General features: G+C 36.8%; 1 protein-coding gene across 5 annotated transcripts in view; it reads right to left on the bottom strand.

Annotated features, from left to right (window-relative positions):
* ZNF148 (zinc finger protein 148) overlaps positions 1-22,746 on the bottom strand; it is a 122,875-nt gene that overhangs the window by 86,552 nt on the left and 13,577 nt on the right. The window contains exon 1 of one of the 5 annotated variants that reach the window (XM_027582723.2): positions 22,105-22,171. The exons of the other annotated variants lie outside the window; for them this stretch is intronic. The gene's annotated coding sequence lies outside the window, so the exon portion shown is untranslated. Of the gene's footprint in view, positions 1-22,104; positions 22,172-22,746 lie in introns of those variants that run through there. 5 annotated transcript variants of the gene reach the window in all.

Here is a 22,746-nt window from a genome sequence, read left to right as displayed (position 1 = left end):
AGAAAAAAGACAAATTACCCAAAAACAGGTATGAAAGAAGGGATGGTAACACTGACCCCACAAAAATTAAGAGTTCTACAACTGAAACTAATACAAGTTATATGTTAATTACACCTTAAAAAAATTAAGAATTATAAAGGATGTTTCTTCCTTTATAACATTTATATATAACAAATTTATGCCAACAAATTACACAACTTTTATAAAATGGACAAATTCCTAAAAAGACATGTATTATCAAAACTGACTAAAGAGGAAACAGAAAAATCTGAATATAACAAATAAACAAACTGAATTAGTATTTTTAAATTTCCCACAAAGAAAAGAACAGGCCTAAATGGCTTCACTGATGAATTCCATCAAAAACTTAAAGAAGAAATATCAATCCTTCACAAACGCCTTCACAAAACAGAGGAAGATGGTACATTCTGCAACTCAATCCATGAAGCCAGAGTTACTCTGATACCAAAGTCAAAGACATCACATGAAACTACTCAGCAGTGTCTACAATTATAAAATTAGATACAAAAACACTTACAGAATATTAGCAAACTGAATCTAGCAACATTTAAAAAGGTCTATACACCATGACCAAGTAGGATACATCCCATGGATGCAAAGGTGGTTTAACATCTGAAAATCAAATAAGGTAATACACTATATTACGAGAATATAGGACAAAAACCACATGGTTGTCTCAAGAGACACAGAAAAAAAGCATCTGAAAAAATTCAACACCTATTCACAATAAAAACTCTCAACAAACTGGAAGTAAACTAATAAGCGAGTTCAGCAAGGTCACAAGAAATAAGTTCAGCAAGATCATAAAATATTAAATCAATAAACAAAAATCAATTTTATTTTTATAGTGAAATGACGGCTTTGTATTATGACTTCCTACCAAAAATTTGAACTGATTCAAATTTTCTTTTTATCCCTCAGTAGAGTTTCAAAATTTTCAAGTAGCCTGTCCCCAGGCATTTTATATTTTTAGTTGTTATTCTGAATGTATACTTTTTCTTCCATAATTAGTCCTAATGCCTATTGTTTGTATAAAAAAAATTATTTGTGGGGGCGCCTGAGTGGCTCAGTTGGTTGAGCGACTGCCCTCAGCTCAGGTCATGATCCTGGAGTCCCGGGATCGAGTCCCGCATCGGACTCCCTGCTCAGCAGGGAGTCTGCTCCTCCCTCTGACCTTCCCCCCTCTCATTTACTCTCTCTCTCTCATTCTCTCTCTCAAATAAATAAAATCTTTAAAAAAATTATTTGTGTATATTAATTTTATAACCAGTTCCTTTACTGAATTCTCTTAATACTATCAGTATACAAAGAGGCAAGCAGATGAACTGAACAGAAATTATTTCAGACACATGCCCTTCAAAAACATGGAAATTCCGTATATGATAAATGTGGCATTTCAAATAGGTAGAAAAGAAATGCATCATTCAATAATTGGAATGGGGACAACCAGTTAGCCAGCTAGAAAAAAAAGTAAAGCTAGAGCTCTACATCTACTGTTTATACCAAATATATTCAACATACATCAAGATTTTAAGCAATTTAAATCATAAAAAGTAATAGAAAACCTGTATAACTCTTTTTCAAGTACCATAGTTCACTGAATCTAAAACTACCCATCTTAAGATACATGGCTATTTTATGGGTTACTAAGAAAGAACATAATAATGTCAAACTATGACGAACCAGGGATTCATGTAATTCAGAGATGTGACAACAGAGAGAAAAGAGTCCTATAACCAATGTCGAAGAGCTTTTAAACTTTACACAGAAACCCCCCCATCCCCAGCTATAAAGGAAAAGATCACTAAATTCAATCATACAAAATTAAAACTTCTATAAAGGCAAAAACAAAATCAAAGGATAAGCAAAAAAAAAAATCAGTGAAAATAATTTGCCTAACAAATGGCTAGGGGCTCAGCACATGACCAAAGAGATCACTGAAAATATACATATGGCCAATAATAATGAAAAAATGCCCAAGCTCACTCATAATGAAATTCTGGAAAGCAATACTAAACAACAAAATGCTGAAAAATATTAAAAAGTTTGACACCAGCTCGTTTTGTCACAGAGATTCCCATTTTCCTAGACTACCGATACTGGGATAATCTTTTAGTTAGGCAATACATCTACCTAATTATTAAACGTACACACTCCTAGGCCCAACAATTTTTCCCTTATTAATTTATACTGCAGATTTATTTTGTTTTGTTTTGTTTTTTTTTGAGAGAGAGATCATGCACGCACAGGAATTGGGGGGGGGAGGGCAGAGGGAGAGAATCTTAAGCAGACTCTACATGTGGAGCCGATGTAGGGTTCAATCTCATGACCCAGAGATCATGACCTGAGCCAGAATCAACAGTCAGATGCTTAACGGACTGACCCACCCAGGCGCCCCTTATACTGCAGATATATTTAAAAATACATGCAAAGACATGCCCAACATTATTCACCATATTACCACTTATTATAGCAAAAAAAACCTAAAAACCTTAATATCCATAAATAAGTTAGTAGTTAATATAATTATGGTATATCCAAATACTGGAATACTACACAGAATGAAATGAGAAGAAATGATATGCAAAAATATAGAAGTTAACAACAAAAAAGACATGTTGCGAGTGCCTGGGTGGCTCAGTTGGTTAAGCAACTGCCTTCGGCTCAGGTCATGATCCTGGAGTCCCGGGATCGAGTCCCGCATCAGGCTCCCTGCTCAACAGGGAGTCTGCTTCTCCCTCTGACCCTCTTCCTTCTCGTGCTCTCTGTCTCTCATTCTCTCTCTCAAATAAATAAAATCTTTAAAAAAAAAAATTAATAAAAAAATAAAAACAAACAAAAAAGACATGTTGCTAAGTAATATGTATGGTGTGATCTCATTTGTGTAAAGAATATGTAAATACAGGTATACATATGTCTGCATATATATAGAAAATGTCTGACAGGATACACACATATGCACAAATGTTAACCATGAACAGGAAAGGGGAGAGCCTTTTTTTAAAAACCTTTGAACATTCTCTACTGCCTAAGTGTGTATCCTCTTGCAATAAATCTGGATAAGGAATGAGAAATGCTGAACATGACAATTACCAGAAAATACGGAAAAAGAAGGAAATCTTAAAATATGGCCACTATATTATCTTCACATCCTCATTTTTAAGGAATTCTCAAAACAAAATTTATGAAAAACTTTAGAATTTTTATGATCATTAACAACTGACATCAGAATATGTGCCATTAACAGATACGTAAATACCCTGAAAACTGTTAAATATTTAATTTTCTTTCACTTGAAGGATAAAAGCATAGGCCTGGGCGCCTGGGTGGCTCAGTTGGTTAAGCGACTGCCTTCGGCTCAGGTCATGATCCCGGAGTCCCGGGATCAAGTCCCACATCGGGCTCCCTGCTCAGCAGAGAGTCTGCTTCTCCTTCTCACCCTCCTCCCTCTCATGCTGTCTCTCATTCTCTCTCTCAAATAAATAAAATCTTTTTAAAAAAAAAAAAAAAGCATAGGCCTAACATATGTACTAACATAACCCAAAAAGAATCATCTATCTTCCTAAAAGAAGGTAACTGGGGCCTAAAAGAGACATGCAAGTAATCTAGTTAAGTGAGAAAAGATCTACATCCTATAAAACTAGTAACATTAACTCTTTCAATGTAGATATTCATTATCTCTATACAGCAATACCATATAAAGTACTATCCAACGGTTGTGGTCAGTGCATCAGTGCAGTTCATACACAAGTGCATGGGCATCTATCACAGGTAAAAATTAAAGACTGAGTAAAACAGTGTTGGATTACCTCTATAAAATATGTCAGACAAATGTCCATCCTATCAGATTACTTGGCTCAATTTCCAAGCTCCCAATTCCTCCCCTCTATCTTATAAAAGTACAAAAATACAGGTTATTCCCCAAAAGAACCAGGATTAGACATGTTCTTAAAGTCAAGTAAAATAGTGATATCCAAATATGCCAAATCTAACAATATTCTCTCCATGGTAGATACTGTTGGATTAAATAAAATTAGTAGTAAATGATATCCCAAGGAAATGAGGAGACACTAACTGGACTTTTTCTAATTTAATTTCTAGTTGAGGATTAAGATTTCTTTAAAATCTGGGCAATAACCCAGAATCATCTTAAATAACTTAAAGTAGGGGTGGCTTGGTGGCTCAATTGGTTAAGCATCTGACTCTTGATTTTTACTCAGGTCACGAACTCGGGGTCGTGGGATTGAGCCTTTTGTTAGGCTCTGCACTCATCAGGGAGTCTACTTGTGATTCTCTCTCTCTTTCTCCTCTCCCTTTGCCCCTCCCCCCACTTGTGCACGCTCTTTCTTTAAAATAAAAAAATAAAAATCTTTAAAAAAATAAAAAACAAGAAAACAAACACAAAACGTGTTTCATTAAAATCTTATGTTGCTACTCTACATTATTCAGAGTATGATTTCCTGATGAAACCCCAAAGTAACATTTCCGTCAGCTCAAAAGTCTAACTACTACATTAATATAGTTTTTAAAAACATAAAAACATTAAGCATTTAAAAATTTCAAGGCAAAGGTATTTAATAATACTAGAACAGACTATATATATTTGTAAATGTTATGCTATAATAAACCTTTTAACAGAGACTAATACAGAAAGTTAATATCCTGTACTGATATTGCATTGATATTGGACACATACAATTTCTTTTATGTAACTGTGGTATATTTTTTCTGGCATATGAAATGGGGGTAATGAAGACTGAAAGCTGAAATTTTATTAGAAAAAATGAATAAGCCAAATATAATTTTTTATTCAGAAATAATAAAGCATTTATATAGCAGCCCTAACACTTTTTAGGGCTCAATAAATATGTAAATCAATAAAAGCTATAAATGAAAAGCAAAACAATTAAATAACTTTAAATCTTTAGAAAATAACCAATATATTAATTCAAAGTTGTATTTACATAATTTTATCAAGGGATCACAAACACTACAGCATTTTCTAGTCCCTCAGCCAGTCAGCTTTGTTGCTAAAATAGTTACAAACTAAAAACTATATTTTAAAAATTTTATGTCTACTAAGCTCTTAATTGCCTGCCTCAAAGTTTTGTTTCCAAGAATTCAGAAGAGCATATATGCCACCTTCTCAATTATGTAAAACAATTTTTGAATACGTATTTGCCATAAAACTATATACTATTGTGGTAGACATTATTAAAAACAAGTAGAGCAACACTGTATTTGCACTATACTGCTATTCACTAATCTATGTTCTTCATTCACTATGTTCAACTTTTAGAATTTCTAAAGCTATACTGTAAAGTTGAACAGAAAAAGCACAGCAAAGTCTATACACAGGAAATAAAAATGTCTTCAAATTATATACTTTAGGAGTCTTACAAAGTTGATTGGGTATATTTACTTCACAATCAAGACATTATTACATATGCCATCACAGAATATGGTAAAATCTACAGACTGGACAAATGTTTTTGAAATCTTAATATTCTGTTGAAAACATTTTCACAAAAAGCCTACTCATCTTCTTGCATCACTTCTTATTGAAAGCCCTAAAATTAAGGCTCTCATACATCAAAGGACATTAACTAGACATGTTAAAAGAGAATGAAACAAAAAACAGTAAAGCAAGAAGGAAAAGGAAACATGACCCCCCCCACACACACACACGCCCACATCCATAAAATAATATAACCTCAAGGTCTAAATCTGTAAACAGAAATTTTGGGATATCATTCCCATCACAACCTTTCCTCTACCATGGAAACACAATTCCCTCTAACTCACCTGCCACAAAGTCTCTGTCTCTGGAACCCTAAATTCATTTAGCATCATCTACCAATTCACTTTTCCTTCCAAGTCTCTATCCTTCCTCCTTGTCTCCCACTCCTCTCCCCGAACAATAAGAAAAGAACCTACCAAGCTGGAAACTAAGACCCTGTAAGTACAAAAAGAGAGGTATAAAGTTACTTGGACAACCACCCAAAGGTCAGTTATGATCTTCCTCTTTCCCTGCTTCACTCCCTCACATCAGGAGTTAGTGAATATTCCTTCTTAGCAATTCCTCTGATTTAAGATTTTGCTGGCTAAATATTCCCTCATTATACCACTTGTGCAGATATAAACAGTGAAATTAAGACTAAAAATATGTTTTAAGGCAGGAGTATTATGCTTTGCTGTCAATAGATACTTATCTTTAACCAAAGATAGCAGATGTTAATAGATCCATACTACACTGTAAATATGGACTTCTAATTTACCTCACATTTATTTAATAATTGTGATTTTCTACCATTACCAATTTTAATAACTATGGCACAGAAAGAAAATAAATGAAATATTTTGCAGGGACCATTAGCTATTGTCCTTCCATTATTCAGTTTTAAAACACTGGCAAAATTCATACATACATACATACATACATACATACATACACACACACACACACCAGCAGGTGGGTTGATTCATTAAGCCAACATTTTTGTCATTAACCAAGTCAACATTCTATCACCTGATATGCATGTATGACATGCTACCTAAGATTCTTAAGACATGCATAAAATATCATCGCCTCTGCCCACAGGAGTTCATAATTTAGCAAAGATGGTAAGTACACACATAACAAACAATGTTTGTAACAACAACATAATGTGATAAGGGCTACAACTAAAGTTGAAGCAATTTATTATAGAAAAAAAGTCAAAGCAGAGAGGAATCACAGGCTGCTGGGTAGCTCAGTCAACGGTTAAGCATTCAATTCTTGATTTCGGTTCAGGTCGTAATCTCAGGGTGGTGGGATCAAGCCCGGTATTGGTCTCCACACTCAGCACAGAGTCTGCATGGATCTCTCTCTTTTCATCTCACTCTGCCCCTCCCACCACTCATGCTCTCTAAATAAGTAAATAAATAAAATCTTAAAAATCTTTTTAAAAAAGTAGACAGCAATCAATTCTTCCTCTGCTACTAAATGAAAAAGAAGTAATCTTTTAATGTTGATTCCACATTTAAAAATGCAATGAATATAATATGCTTCAGACTTTGCTGAGTAGTGTTCCTAGGACTTTGCAGTTATTAACTCACTTAATCCAAACAACAAACTTATGAGATTGGTACTATTATTACTCACATTTTATGAGAGAAAACTGAAAGGTTAAATAACTTACCAAAGGTTATAAAACTAGTAAGTGGCAGAACCAAAGTCCTTATAATGGTCTGCGAGGCCCTCCACAATCTGTTGTGCTATACTCTCCTTACCACCACCACCACCACCACCATTCAGACCTCATCTTCTATACTCTCCCCACTGCTCACTCCACATAAGCCTCACTAGCCAGACCTCCTTATCTCCCTAGATCTTCCAGCATGCTACTGCCTTCAGGCCTATTGTACTGGCTGTTCTATGCCTGGTACACTTCCTCCCAAAGATATCCTAAGTAAATCCTTTACCTACTTCAAGTCTTCGCTCAATCATCATCTTACTTAAGAGGCTTTTTTCCTGCCATACAATTTAAAATTGTAACCTGCCCCTATATACACTCACCCAATTCCCCTTTCATCTGTTACACATTTTGCATAGTAAGACCACCTCTCAACATACTATGTAATCTATTTGTTTATGATGTTTAGGGTTTTTCTAACTCCCAACTGTAAACTCCACAAGGGCAGAAATTTTGTTTTGTTCAATGATGTATCTTAAGTGCCTAAAACAGTGCCTTGCCCATAGCAGATATTTAGTATTTTTTAAATGATTATATAAAGCTTAACTCTAACAGAGAAATCAAACTCCAGAAGCTTAACCACCACACAACACTATCTCAATTACAGAATCACAGATAACAAAACTACAGCATCTAGAAAAGTCACATTAGCCTAATGAAACAGCAGAACCTGATATCAAACCAGCCTAGTGAGGTTTTTGGCAACATTACCCTTGGGAAATTTCCCTAAAAAGGCTTGAAGGCCTTAACAATAAAGAGATTCAACCTACTGATGAATTTACTTTAAGCTTTATGAAACATTGTATCAAATAGAAAAAAAATCTTAGCGATGTAAAGAACTGTAATCCTACCTAATTTCTAGTCTTGTTGAGTTCTAATAACGAATTTCAAAAGTACTGTGTTAGAAAAGCTACAAAAGCTGCATGCACTTTACAGCAGATCAGAAGAAACTTTAATTTTTTCAAATATTTCACATGCTCCATGTTTAGTTCTACAAACCTAGGCAACTTCTACCTCATTAAGTATTTTCAACGTATATCTGTATGTTGTTTGCTTGGTGTATTTCAGCCTACCCAATTGTTTCAACTGTCATCTTTGCCTAGAGAAGATTGCAAAAGATGAGGTTTTATGAATTAATGATCAAAATCCAGATAAAGAGAAGAAACCCCCACAAAAACTGTCAATATGAATTTCTAAGAATAAAAATATAAGAAAATCTAATCAAAACTTAGCTGTTTTATAAGTATTACATTACATCATGCACCTTAATGTTACTTCCAAATACAACCATTCTAGAAAAGCTAACTGAGAAAAACCATAGTTCTCTTGGTTAATTATCTCTTTTAAAACCTCATTTTTAGTTTCACTAATGTATATGCTTACAAAATTTCAACTACTGATGCTTCCATAAGCACTACCAAAAAAGGCTACTACCTCTTGCCCTTTTAAATGTAATCAAGAAAAGCACAAAGCAATAAAAGAATATATAATAGCACATATGGTTTAAGAATCTGAAACAAAAAATGCTTTAGCATCTTTTAAAGTCCTTCAGTATCTTTTAACTAGATCACGTTTTAAGGCTAGTCAAGTTCTAGTATTACATTAGTTTTTACTTTTGTGATTTAATGATGCTTTCTAAATGTTTAAAAGGGGGGGGGGACTTGTTCCAGGCAAAAGATTTCTATGAATATGGTTAGAATTTCTACACAGTAACAAAGCACAGATATAGATGTTCTTTAATTTACACTAACTGTGTTAAAAATTAAAGTTATTAGAACTCTATGTGAATGATGGTCTAACAGTATATTTTTCATGACCAGACCTTTCCCAAGCAGGAATGACAGCCCAACAAATTCAAACCAACCACCCCAGAAATTACTCTGCCCAAGTCTTTCTAGAACCATTTTCCATTTCTACTCTCAACAAACAGGCCAAAATCTTATAAACTTTGCAATTAATGTAGCTAATCCACTTAGTTGAAAATGAAAATCCTACAAAGGAGTAATCAAATTCTTAAAAGAAAACTGACCAAAGTGAGTGAAATAAAACCACGAACTGAAAATTTTCACCTGCCCTTGACCTTTTCAAATCACCTAAACAAACATTTGTCAAACAAGAAACCAACAGTCCACCACAAGCACTTTTATAAACTCCTTAGACTCTAAACTGCTAGAGATTGAACCTTTCAACCTAAATTACCTGTTGAGGAGAGACACCTCCCAAAAACGATGACAAACTATCAAGCAACTATGTAATCCTTCCCCAAATTTACTAATAGAAATTCATTTTTAAGATTGGTAAGCCACTCTTAGTCGGTTAAGCATCCAACTCTTGGTTTTAGCTCTGGTCGTGATCTCAGGGTGGTGATCTCAGGATCCTGTGATCCAGCACTGTGTCAGGTTCCATGCTGGGTGTGGAGCCCGCTTGGGATTCTCTGCCCCCACCTTTGCCCCTCCGCCTCCCGCGCATGTGCACATGCATTCTCTCTCTCTTAGAAAAAAGATTAGTAAGCCAATAAACTCAAGGGAAAGCGGCTTTACTTTTACTTGTACATAAATTTTTACTGAATACACATTAATTTGTAAATAATATTTTATACTATGATGATCAAGATCACACAAATTTTCAAATGATCTCCTCAAAGATGATACAAGCATACTCTATGATAAAGTACTTCGTGGTATACAACCTACTTTCACTTGTCACATTTCACCTGACCCCCTATAATTACCTAGGCAGGTATTATTGTTTATCTCTGAGGCTCAAGGGGTTAAGTATGCAAGTCCTTCCCAAGTTAAAAATATATTTAATGCTACTCTTAACAATGTCCTGGGAGTCAAAAAAATTATATATATATATGTACATATATAATAATTGAAGTATATCAATGAACAAAAAATTTTAAATTAAAATGTTATCTGATAGTTACCATGTAAATAGAGAAAATTAAATTCACCTAGTTTAACACAAAAATTATCCTACTCTAATAACTAAGGAAACCCTAAAAAATTACAATACCCACTTAAAAATTAGTTTATTTACATTGATTTTTTAAAGTGTCAATTCTTTGTGAACAAAAACATGTTAAAATATTATTAAAGGTCAAAGATAAGAAACTAATTATTACTTCTCATATGAAATATCAATAACTCTCATTTAAAAACATAGGGCACCTGAGTGGCTCAGTCGTTAAGTATCTGCCTTTGGCTCAGGTCATGATCCCAGGGTCCTGGGATTGAGTCCCACATCGGGCTCCCTGCTCAGCGGGAAGCCTGCTTCTCCCTCTCCCACTCCCCCTGCTTGTGTTCCGGCTCTCACTGTCTCTCTCTGTCAAATAAACAAATAAAATCTTTTTTAAAAATAAATAAATAAATAAAAATAAAGGGCGCCTGGGTGGCTTAGTTGATTAAGCAACTGCTTTCGGCTCAGGTCATGATCCTGGAGTCCCGGGATCGAATTCCACATCGGGCTCCCTGCTCAGTGGGGAGTCTGCTTCCCCCTCTGACCCTCTCCCCTCTCATGCTCTCTCATTCTCTCTCTCAAATAAATAAAATCTTTAAAAAAATTAAATAAATAAAATAAAATAAAAACATAGAAATGGTCCACAAAAGGCCAGTTCATCTTTTGACAATTTTCATCTTATTTATTACCACAATCATTCTTATCTCTTCTGTCTAGAATGCATGCTCAGAGTTACACTAGACACCAGCACAATGTAGAGGTATGCCCACACATAAAACAAATTGTTTTTAATCTGATTAGGAAACTGAGATTTGCCATCAGAGTCATTCAGAAAATACCTCAAAAAGTGTCTGCAAAGGAGCCCAGTGAACATAACTGCAGTAACTATATTAAGTCTGAACAATTCACGAAGTATGTTTGTGAGACTGTTTTTCTGAACAGGAAAAGTCAAATTAGCAAGTGAATTCATCATTTAGAAACACGAGCTTTTACTAATGTAGAATGGGCATTTTCTTAATTGGGCCAATTTATTCTCAATTAAAAAACTAGGAACTGTAAAGGCAGGACAAGACATTTTATCTGCTCTTTTCAATCTATGAATCAGAAACAGTTTAAATTGGCTGCATAATGCAAGATTTTCAGTATTGTTTTGAAAAGTATTAATATGAAAATACTACAATGTAAACATCTTCAGCGCAAATATTTATTAAACAAACACATCTCTGAAGAAAATACTCAGAATTTATAACCTCATTTTAATTAACTACACAACAAAACTCTGTTTATGTGACAGATGCCCAGTAAAATAGCATGTATCTATTCCCTGGCACCCTCTTAAACTGGTTAGGACTTCCCAAAAACTTAGGTGTCTGATATTCTGATTCATAACCAAAGCAAGCATTTATATAGTGCTTAAAACTTCACAGAACACATATCCATATACCATTATTTTCCCAAAGTTGATATAACCTGACTGGAGATCATGCAGGTTCACAAAAATTAAGGAACTTAAACTTCCTGTCTAGTCAAGATGGCGCAGATCTGTTTTCCCCTGCTCCTCCTCACTAAGCACAATTATAAACCATGGAAATAATACAAGAGATAACCAAAGGAAAACTCTGAAAACGGTAAGAAGGCAGTGAAACACTTTGGGACCAGAAAACAAGAAACAAAAGAGCAGCAGGGGTGCTTTTAGTCCCCACACCCAACAGAAAAAAGCAACCCAGACTGGCATTTCCCGACCACCAACTGAGCAACAGAAGGCAGACCAGACAGTCACATTCTTCCCCCCAAATTAACGTGGAGTCCCTCTACAGTATAAGGGGGAAATCCAACTGGAAGCCCAGCCAACAACAAAGACCAGGGGAAGAAATTTTTCCTTTACCCACCTGGCCTGAGACTGTTTTCTGCCTAGAGATACAGAGACAAGTAGGCAAAACTGAGGAACCCAACCAGAGCAAGCAGCTCAGTTTGGGCCAAGCCTCTCCTCCCTCACACAGAGACAGGGGAACAGGGAAGAATGGGGAGGCATGGGATGAACAGCAGGAGGATCCTACCACAATCCTCTCCTCCCATCTAGAGATACCCAGAAGCCCAGCATGGGGAAAACCCTTTGCTCCCTCAGGCAGCACCAGCAAGGACTTAATGGGAACCCAGCAGCATCAGATAAATTAAGGTGACCACAAGGGCTCTGAAAATTAAACTGCCAATGGAAACACAGCCTACAAAAGCGTGCCAAAATCTGTATGTTAAACCTAAATAGGGTCTGTCTGCTAAAATAAAAATATCAATAGGGGGCCCAGAGCCTCCTAACTAACAGATAAAAAAGAAAAGACTCAAGAAATCACAAATTGAGTGAGAAAAGATCATCAACTAAGGCCAATGCAGAGATGAAATCAGACACTGGAATTATTTAACGAGGATTTTTAAAAACCGTAATAAAAATGTTTGATCAATTATAAATTTTCCCAAAACAAGTAAGAAAATGGAAAATCTCAGCAAAGACACAGAATTTATATAAAAAAAAGCAAAAGAAAATTATAGAGCTAAAAAAATACAGTAACAGAAAAATTTTAACTCACTGGATAAACTCAATACAAACATAGAAATGATAGGAAAGAGAATCATTGAACTTGAGGACAGAAAAACAGAACTCACCCTATGTAAACAACAGAAAAAAAATTACGTCCTGGGCAACTATAGGCCGATAACAAAAGATCCAACATTCGTATCACTGGAGTCGCAGAAAGAAAGAAGAGGTGCTGAAAGAGTATTTGAAGAAATGGTGGCTTAAAACATCAAATGTGGCAAATACAAACTTACAGATCCAAAAAACTGAGCAAACCCAAGACAGGATAAATGATGAAATTTACACCAAGATACAGCACAATTAAATGTTCAAAATTAAAAACAAAGAAAAAACTGGGAAGGCAGCACACAGAAACAACATACTACTTATAATGGAACAACAATTCAAACGACACAAGATCTCTCGTCTGAAATCAGAGAGGCCAAGAAAAGTGGCAACAGTATTTTTTTGAATACTAGAAGAATAAAGAACTGCCAACCAAGAATTCCATATCCAGTGAAACTATTCTTCAGCAACTATTAAACATCCATTCAACAATCCATTTAAACTGCTAAAACATATACTACAGAATGGGTGGCTCATACACAACAGAAATTTATTTCTCACAGTTTTGGAGGCTAGAAGCCCAAAATCAGGATGTTGGTATGATTGGGTGAGGGCTCTCTTCCAGGTAACAGACTTCTCTTTGTATCCTCACAGAACAGAAAAGGGCAAGGGAGCTCCTCTCTGGCTTCTTTTATAACAGCACCAATTCATTCAGGAGGGCTCCTCCCTCATGACCTCATCACCTCCCAAAGGCCCCAACTCCCAATAGGATTTCAGCATATCAATTTTAGGGAAATACATTCAGACCACAGAAGGAACAAAGGGGCCATTTTTAAAAAGCATTCCCAAAAGAAGAAAAACTAAAAGAATGTGTCACCAACAGCCGTACTTATAAAGACTGGCTGACAAAAACGTTCCAAACAACAGGAAGAAAAGAAATATAGGTATACACAACAGATTATCTTTTCCATCATTAGTTTTATAAATCATACCTGATGACTGAAATAAAAATGGCAACACCATTGCACACCCAAGACAATTATGTTTAAAAGTTGAGAAGGTGGGGCACCTAAGTGGTAGGTGGCTCAGCCAGTTAAGCATCCACCTTCAGCTCAGGTCATGTTCCCGGGGTCCTGGGATCAAGCCCCACGTTGGGCTCCCTGCTCAGTGAGAAGCCTGCTTCTGCCCTCTCTGCCCCTACCCCTCTCTCAAATAAATAAATAAAATCTTTAAAAAAAAAATCTTTTTTAAATAAAAGTTGAGAAGGTAAAGGGTAAAATAGAAGTGAAGTTTACACACTTCAGTTGAAGTTGTAAAATATCGGTACCAGCAGACTATTATAAATCACATATGCATATTGTAAAATAACTACAACAACCACTACAAAAACTACACCAAGACAGACTCAAAAACATTATAAATAGATCTGCACATTATAAAAGATGGGATCCTAAAGACCGTTCCAGTAATCTGCAGGAAGGCAAGAAAAGAGAAGCAAAATCCAAAATCCAGAGAAAACAAGCCAAAAAAAAAAAAAAAAAAAGCAGACATGAATGGTGACATATCAATAATTACCTTATATGCAGATACCCTAAATAATCAAAAGACAGACTGGCAGAGCAGATTTTTTAAAATGGCCCAACTGGGGTGCCTGGGTGGCTCAGTTGGTTAAGCGACTGCCTTCGGCTCAGGTCATGATCCTGGAGTCCCGGGATCGAGTCCCACATCGGGCTCCCTGCTCAGTGGGGAGTCTGCTTCTCCCTCTGACCCTCTTCCCTCTCGTGCTCTCTATCTCTCATTCTCTCTCTCTCAAATAAATAAATAACATCTTAAGAAAAAATAAAAAAATAAAAAATAAAATGGCCCAACTGTATGTTGCAAACAAGAAATCTGATAACATATGTTGAAAATAAAGGAATGAAAAAGTTATAACAATACCTTTTAGAAAAGCACAGTGGCTATATTAATAACACAATCAACCAACAGAATCTAATTGATACACAGTTGATCCCTGAACAACCCCCTCATACAGTCAAAATTCCATGTATAACTTGACTCCCCCAAATCTTCACTACTAAAGCCTACTTGTTGACCAGAAGCCTTACCGATAATATAAACAATCCATCAACACACATTTTATATATTACATGTATTATATACCGCGTTCTTACATAAAATTAGATAAAAGAAAATGTTAGAGAAAATCATAAGGAAGACACATTTACAGTACTGTAAAAAATCCACATATAAGTGGACAAGTACGATTCAAACGTGGTTCAAATGTCAACTGCATATAGAATACTCCACCCAATGACAGGAGAATACCCATGGAACTTTTCAAGCACCCATGGAACATTCACCAAGACCATATCCTGAGCCACAAAACAGACCTCAACAAATTTAAAAGAATTAAAATAATACAGAGTGCATTCTGTGACCATAATGGACCTAAACTAGAAATCAGTAACAGAATGACAACAGGAAAACCCTGTAACACAACGGGGTGGGGGTGGGGGGGAGAAATACTTCTAAAAAGTCCATGGGTCAAAGAGGAAATCTCAAAGAAAAATTTAACATACACAGATACATAAAAATGAATGAAAATAAAAACCCATGTCAAAATTTGTGAGATGCAGCTAAAACAGTAGTTAGAAGGAAATTTATAGCACTAAATGCTTACATTAGAAATGAAGAAAGATCTCAAATCAATAACCTAATTACCTACCACAAGAAACATAAAAAAAGAAAAAAGAAAAACATAAACCCAAAGCAAGCAGTAGGAAGGAAATAAGGAATAGAAATGAATGCAATGAAACAGGAAAATAGAGAAAATCAATGAAGCAAAATTTTTAAGTCTCTAATATGACTAACCAATAGAAACAGAGAAGACACAAATCACCAATTTAAGGATTTTAAAAAGGTTATCACTGGGCCACCTGGGTGGCTCAGTCAGGTGAACCTCCAACTCTTGGTTTCAGCTCAGGTCATGATCTCGGGTCATGGAACTGGGATCGGCCCCACGATGGGTGCAGAGCCTACTTAAGAGTCTCTCTCTCCCTCACTCTGGCCCTCCCGCCATGCACACGTGCATTTTTTCACACTTTTTCACTCTCTCTCTTTAAAAAAAAAAAAAAAAAGAAGAAATGCAAAATTGGATTAACATCTGAAAATCAAGTAATATAAATAATACACCCTATCAACAGAATAGAGGACAAGAATTTTTTTTTTGTAGATCATCTCAGCAGAGGAAGAAAAACATGTGACAAAATCCAACCCCTTAGCAATAAAAACGCCCAAAACATTAGGAATAGAAGAAAACTTCCTCAACCTGATAAAGGCCATCTACAAAAAATCTAACAATTCTACTTAATGGTGAAATACTGAATGCTTTCCCCCTACAACCAGAAACAAGACAAAGCTGTCCACTCTTTTTTTTTTTTTTAAGATTTTACTTATCAGAGAGAGAGAGCACAAGCAGGGGCTGCAGCAAGCAGAGCAGGCAGACGGAGAAGCAGGCTCCCCGCTGAGCAAGGAGCCCAATGCGGGACTCAATCCCAGGACCCTGGGATCATGACCTGAGCGAAGGCAGACGCTTAACCAAGTGAGGCACCCAGGTGCCCCTACTCTTGCTTCTTTGATTCAGCACTGTACTAGACATTCTAACAAGGAAAACTAGGCAAGAAAATTAAATAAAAAGCATTTACAATGGAAAGGAAGCAATAAACTGCACCTCTATTTACAGATGACATGATCTTATATACATAAAACCCTAAAGAATATATTAAAAAAACTACAGTTACATTAATCAAGACAGTGTGGTACTGACAGAGGGACAGACACATAGATCAATGCAAGAGAGAGCCCAAAACTAGACCAACATAAATACGCCCAACAGATAATATAATTCCACGGAAGAAAGGTAGTCTTTTCAACAAATAGTGCTAGAACAAATGGGCATCCAAAGGCAAAAAAAAGTCTGACCTAAACCTCACAACTTTATATAACAATTAACTCAAAATGGATCATGAATTTAATGTAAACATAAAACTACAGAACTTTAGATGAAAACACAGGGGACATCCTTCAGGACCTAAAGAAAAGGGTTCCTAGGCTTGGAACCAAAAACATGATCCATAGAAGAAACCAGACTTCGGGATGCCTGGGTGGATCACAGTTGGTTAAGCATCTGCCTTTGGCTCAGGTCATGGTCCCAGGGTCCTGGGATCAAGCCCCACATCGGGCTCCTTGCTCAGCGGGGAGCCTGCTTCTCCCTCTGTTTGCGGCTCCCCCTGCTTGTGCATGCACATGTGCACCCACTCTCTCTGTCAAATAAATAAATAAAATCTTAAAAAAAAAAGAAACCAGACTTCATCAAAATTAAAAACATTTCCTCTGTGAAGGAACTTTGAAGAAGATGAAAAGATAAGCTACAGACTGAAAAATGTTTGCAAACCATGTATCTGACAAAGGCTTATAACTGGAATATATAAAGAACTCTCAAAACATAACAGTAAAAAAAATTACATATATTCTGATTAGAAAATGAGAAAAAGGCATGAACAGACAGCAAGAAAGTACATATGAAGATGTTCAGTATCATTAGCCATTAGGGAAATGCAAATTAAAGCTACAATAAGGTATCACTGTATACCTATTAGAATAGCTAAAATAAAAAATAATAACAAATGTTGGTGAACATGCAGAACAAGAAGATCTCTCACACACGGCTGATGAGAATGTAATGTTTGGAATGTAACAGTTTGGAATGCTCTTATAAAACTAAACTTGCCCTTGCCATACAACCTAAAAAGCTCACTCTTGGGCATTTATCTCTGTACATAACTATATACAAAATCATGTACGTGAATGTTCATAACCTTTATTTCTTAATAGCAAAATAGTGAATACACTCAAAGTCCTTCAACACATGAGTTTTTATTCAATGAAGTATGTATTAATATATCATTCTTGAAATGACAAAACTACAGAGATGGAAAATAAGACTGCAATGAGACAGAGGGCTTTGGGGGTGGGATGCAAATATAAAGGAGTAGCAAGAGTGGTTTTCTTTGTGGTGAGGGAACAATTCTGTATCTTCACTGTGGTGGTAGTTATATGAACTAATATATGGGAGAAAATTGCAAAGAACCGTATACACACACAAATTCAGGCTAAATAAATGGTACTAAGTGAATAAATCTGGCAGTTAAGAGTAATGTACCAATGTCAATTTCCTGGTTTTGATGTCTCACTAGAGCTTTATAAAATTTGTCACCACTGGGGGAAGCTGGGTAAAGGATACACAGGACTCTGTACTAATTTTGCAACTTTCTGTGAGTCTATAATATTTCAAAATAAAGTTTTTTAACAAATAATATGAGAGAAACAGGGTAGAGGTACAGATGAAACAAGAATGGCCATTAATTGCTAATTGTTGAAGCTAGATCATAGTTATATGGAGATTCATAATACCATTTAACTTTTTATTTAATTTTTTCCATAATAAAAAGTTAATAAGGGGCGCCTGGGTGGCTCAGTCAGTTAAGCATCTGCCTTCAGCTCAGGTCATGATCCCAGGGTTCTGGGATTGAGTCCCTGCATTGGGCTCCATGCTCAGCAGGGAGCCTGCTTCTCCCTCTGCCTGCAGCTCCTCCCGCTTGTGCGCTCTCTCTGTGTCAAATAAAATCTTAAAAAATAAAAAATAAAAAGTTAATGAAAATATAAAAAGGCCATATATTAAAATATTAACAGCAGCTTCTCTAGTTGATTTTTTTCTTTTCGTTAATATGGATTTTAATCTTTTTCTATAAATTTTTTATTTAAAAGTTTTCAAAGAAATCTTTGCTCATACAATCCTCTGTCCTCTTTTGTTTTACTCACTTAAAAAAAGTAATATTGGGGCGCCTGAGTGGCTCAGTCGTTAAGCGTCTACCTTCGGCTCAGGTCATGATCCCAGGGTCCTGGGATGGAGACCCGCAGCATCGGGCTCCCTGCTCAGCGGGAAGCCTGCTTCTCCCTCTCCCACTCCCTCTGCTTGTGTTCCCTCTTTCGCTGTGTCTCTGTCAAATAAATAAATAAAATATTTTAAAAATAAATAAGTAAATAAAAAATAAAAAAGTACTACCGAAAAAAATTTTAAACACAAAAAGAACCCCATTGACACTTCTTCTGACAATACACTGCTTAATTTGAAAATATTTCATCTAAATACCCAATTTATATTTCACCCAATTAATTTCGCCTGAAAGCGCCAATATCTTTTTCTACAATTAAACCAAAAGGATCTTGCCAGAAGAGATTTACAATTAGCACAATAACTCACCCTTATGGTGATCAATCTTCACACAATCCATGACACCCAAAGATGTTTTAACAATTCCAGTTGGGTTTTCATTTGCAATGTTGCCTAATGTATCATAATTAACTTAGAATTGTTTTGTTTTAAAGTCGTATGTGGTCTTTTTAAATTTTCAAACACTTTTTAAAAAAGCAGATGCTGGGGCGCCTGGGTGGCTCAGTCGTTAAGCATCTGCCTTCGGCTCAGGTCATGGTCCCAGGGTCCTGGGATCGAGCCCCACATCTGGCTCCTTGCTCAGAGGGAGCCTGCTTCTCCCTCTGCCTGCTGCTCCCCCTGCTCGTGCTCTCGCTCTCTCTCTCTCTCTCTCACTGACAAATAAATAAAAAAAATCTTAAAAAAAAAAGCAGATGCTGCCAAATTTACAACAGTTATAAAACCATGCTGATGAATTCAACAAACACATGGGAATCTGAAAAAGTAACAATAATTCATTAAATACTGAGATTTTCACCATGCAATTACTTTTTAATTCAGCTATTTAAATGTATTTGTATACCAAGCAAAAATGACCAATACTGTTTCCCTCAGTACTAAAATTAATTTTAATTAAGTAAATTATAGTAGAAACAAGAGACCTGAGCTCTGCATTATCTGTGAGAACTTGGGTAAGTCAAAATCTCTCTGAAACTCCATTTCCTAATGTATATACTAAAAGAGTTAAACTTGTTAATCTTGCAGGTCCAAAATCCCAAGTACAGATGATCCAAAATATACTTCATAACTTTTGACCCATGATCATTCTAATGACAACTTTGGAAAAAGATTCATAACAATGTGATAGATATTTCAATCACATTATAAATAATTTTTATAAATTTAAATTATTTGGGAAAATGTTATTCTCAATAATATGAGGTCAGGGTTTCTCAACATCAATATTACTGACATTTTGCACTGGATAATTCTTTGTTGTAGGGTTATTATGTGCCCTGTAGGATGTTTAGCATCTACCCACTAGATACCAACAGAATCCCCCAGGATAGCAACCAAAAATGTCTCCAGACATTGCCAAAATCACCCCTGGTGGTGAACTATTGTATTAAAATAAAAATGGGTTCTTTGGAGATGGGAAGGAGGAAGAAGAAACTGTTTTTGTTTTTGTGATATAGGAGGAAAGGCATAAGAAAGGTTAAGAAATGAACAGAAAAGTTCAACTGCAAATCATATACTATGAAAAGGTACTCTTTTCTAAAAGGCCTACCAAAACACATGTGAACCAAATATTGTTGTATGTAGCTAAACTAGTAATAGTAGTGAGAATAACAGTACAGAAAGCTGAGGGGAAAATTCACAGGTATTCCATCTGTACCTCTTTAAGCATTTTCAATAAAAAGAGCCAAAAGTTTTTAAATCAGAGATTTATGAAGTTAACATAATTCCTATTCTCTCTAGCATTTGTGAGAAGGCTGAACATTCTCAAGTTACCTGCTATTCTCTAGCCACGGAGAATACCCACATGAAAAACATAGTTAATTACAATAAGCATCTAACTATTTTAATCTAGTGTAAATGTGCTACAAATGCCACGAAAAGTTAATACTGAGGAATATCCTAAAGTCCCTTTTGTATTCAAAGAAAGGCCAAAGACCATGTGGAGAAACTACATTTAAATGTTGCAAAAGAAAATTAAACGTTCACACATTCACTTTTTGGCTCTTTAATACTCACTACAAAATCAACTCAGCCATATTTTCCACCAAACAGAAAAATACCCAGTTTACTTAGTCTATTCTTGGATAGGTCACCAGACTGGGAATAAGAGACCCAGAGTCTATTCCCAGTTGCAAAACAGACTGGTAATCTCAAGCAAATTATTCACTCAGGTTAAGGTTCTACACCCGTATCATGCTGACAATACTGAAAATCTGCCCAGAAACAAGCACGAGAAACCCAGGACTTCCTCCTGCACCCAAAGGACAACTGCAAACGTATTTTTAGATATATTAAATCTAAAAATCTGAATAGGATTTTATTTATAGCAACATTTAACATAGTTGAAATTTCAAATCTGCGTGGTGCCTTTACCACTGCCCCTTTAAATTAATAAGAAATGCTTTTTTTAAATCACGCCGTGCCCAATTTTGCAAAACTCTATATGCAAACTAAACAATCATAATTATGTAAAAAAAAAAAAAGCTGTTTTTAATTCAAGCTCTTGGTAAGGGCTTTAACTTCTGCATTTCCTAACTCTATCTAGCTGTTAGTCTAGTACACAAGGAGTTCTTTCCTGACACCGTAAAAAATGCTCCACAACGTCTGGAGAGCAAAAGTTTGCCCCATAGCCTAATTACGGAGAGGCCTTAGGACAGTTCTTACCACTAAACATGCAGGTTTTACTAGCGCAACCAATATACGGATCCTGGCGTACGTTTTTTGCTCTTGATACCAAGTAAAAAACTATTTGTCTAGTATACCAAATCACCCGTCTGACCTTATGGCACACCATAAGACGGTAAATAAACCCCGGTCCAAAAGAACATTTGAAAAAAGCAGGATTAGGAGGGAAGCGGAGGGGGGGGGGGATTGTCAATTAACATTCGGCGGTCCCCGCTGACAGGCAGACACTTGTTGGCCGCCGACAAGCCACTCACAAAGTTTGCCATCTCGCTAGGAGCAGGGGCCCTGCCTGCGCGGCGGGCCCCGACCCGGAAGACGGCTGTTGGGAGGCCCCGCCACCCGCCGAGGCACCCCAGCAGGCAAAGCCCCGGCTTCTCGGCGCTCCTCCGCCGCCTCCCTGCACAAGGGCGCACTCACGCACGCGCGCGCACACTCACACACGTACACACACAACAAAAGGAAGCCGTGCGAGCCGCGTGCGGAGGTCCGCTGGGGGCGCTCGGGGAAACCCCTCCTCCCGGCCGCCACCGCACGGCCCGCGCGGCCTGCTCACTTACTGGAGCGCCCTCGGAGAGGCCCGGGTGCGCGGAGCGGCGCGCCGAACGCCGGCCCGACTGTGCTCGGCCGCGCTCGCGGGGGGCGGCGACCGCGGCGGCTCTGGGCCCACCACCGCGCAGCCCCGCGCCGCTGCTCCGCCCACCGCCCAGCGGCGCGCCGGCAAAAACCCGCCCGTGCGGCCGTCTCAGCCGGCCCCCGGCTCGCGACTGCCCCGGCTTCTCTCTTATGCTGAATTATCCCCTCCCCTACAAACCAAGGGACTTAGTTTAAGCCCCCTCCCCTTACTGAACCACTAATCAAAAGTAGTACCCAACACAACACTCCTCACGATAAAAAAATTTTTCAGTAACCTCTTCCTTAACCCTTCCGCTTACTCTGATTCTCCACACCTTAACTTACTCGTTTTCCCTTACCTTCCTGTTTTTAACCCTAAGAGCTGTATTTCCCCCCCAAAAAAATCTTTCCTAAACCATCTCTCCAATTTTACTCTTGAAATTTACTTTTCTAGTATAAACAAGCTTCCTTATAAATTCCTTCCATTAACATCTCCCACTTACCTATTCAAAACCTCTCCACAATTAACTTTTATAATTTGTATCAACTCCCACCAAATCAACTCACAACTCTCTAAAACTGCATTT

Source organism: Zalophus californianus, chromosome 1 (genome assembly GCF_009762305.2).
Source record: "Zalophus californianus isolate mZalCal1 chromosome 1, mZalCal1.pri.v2, whole genome shotgun sequence".
NCBI classification, from domain to species: Eukaryota; Metazoa; Chordata; class Mammalia; order Carnivora; family Otariidae; genus Zalophus; species Zalophus californianus.
The sequence above is the reverse complement of the archived record's forward strand: the minus strand, read 5'-3'. Positions and strand labels throughout refer to the sequence as shown.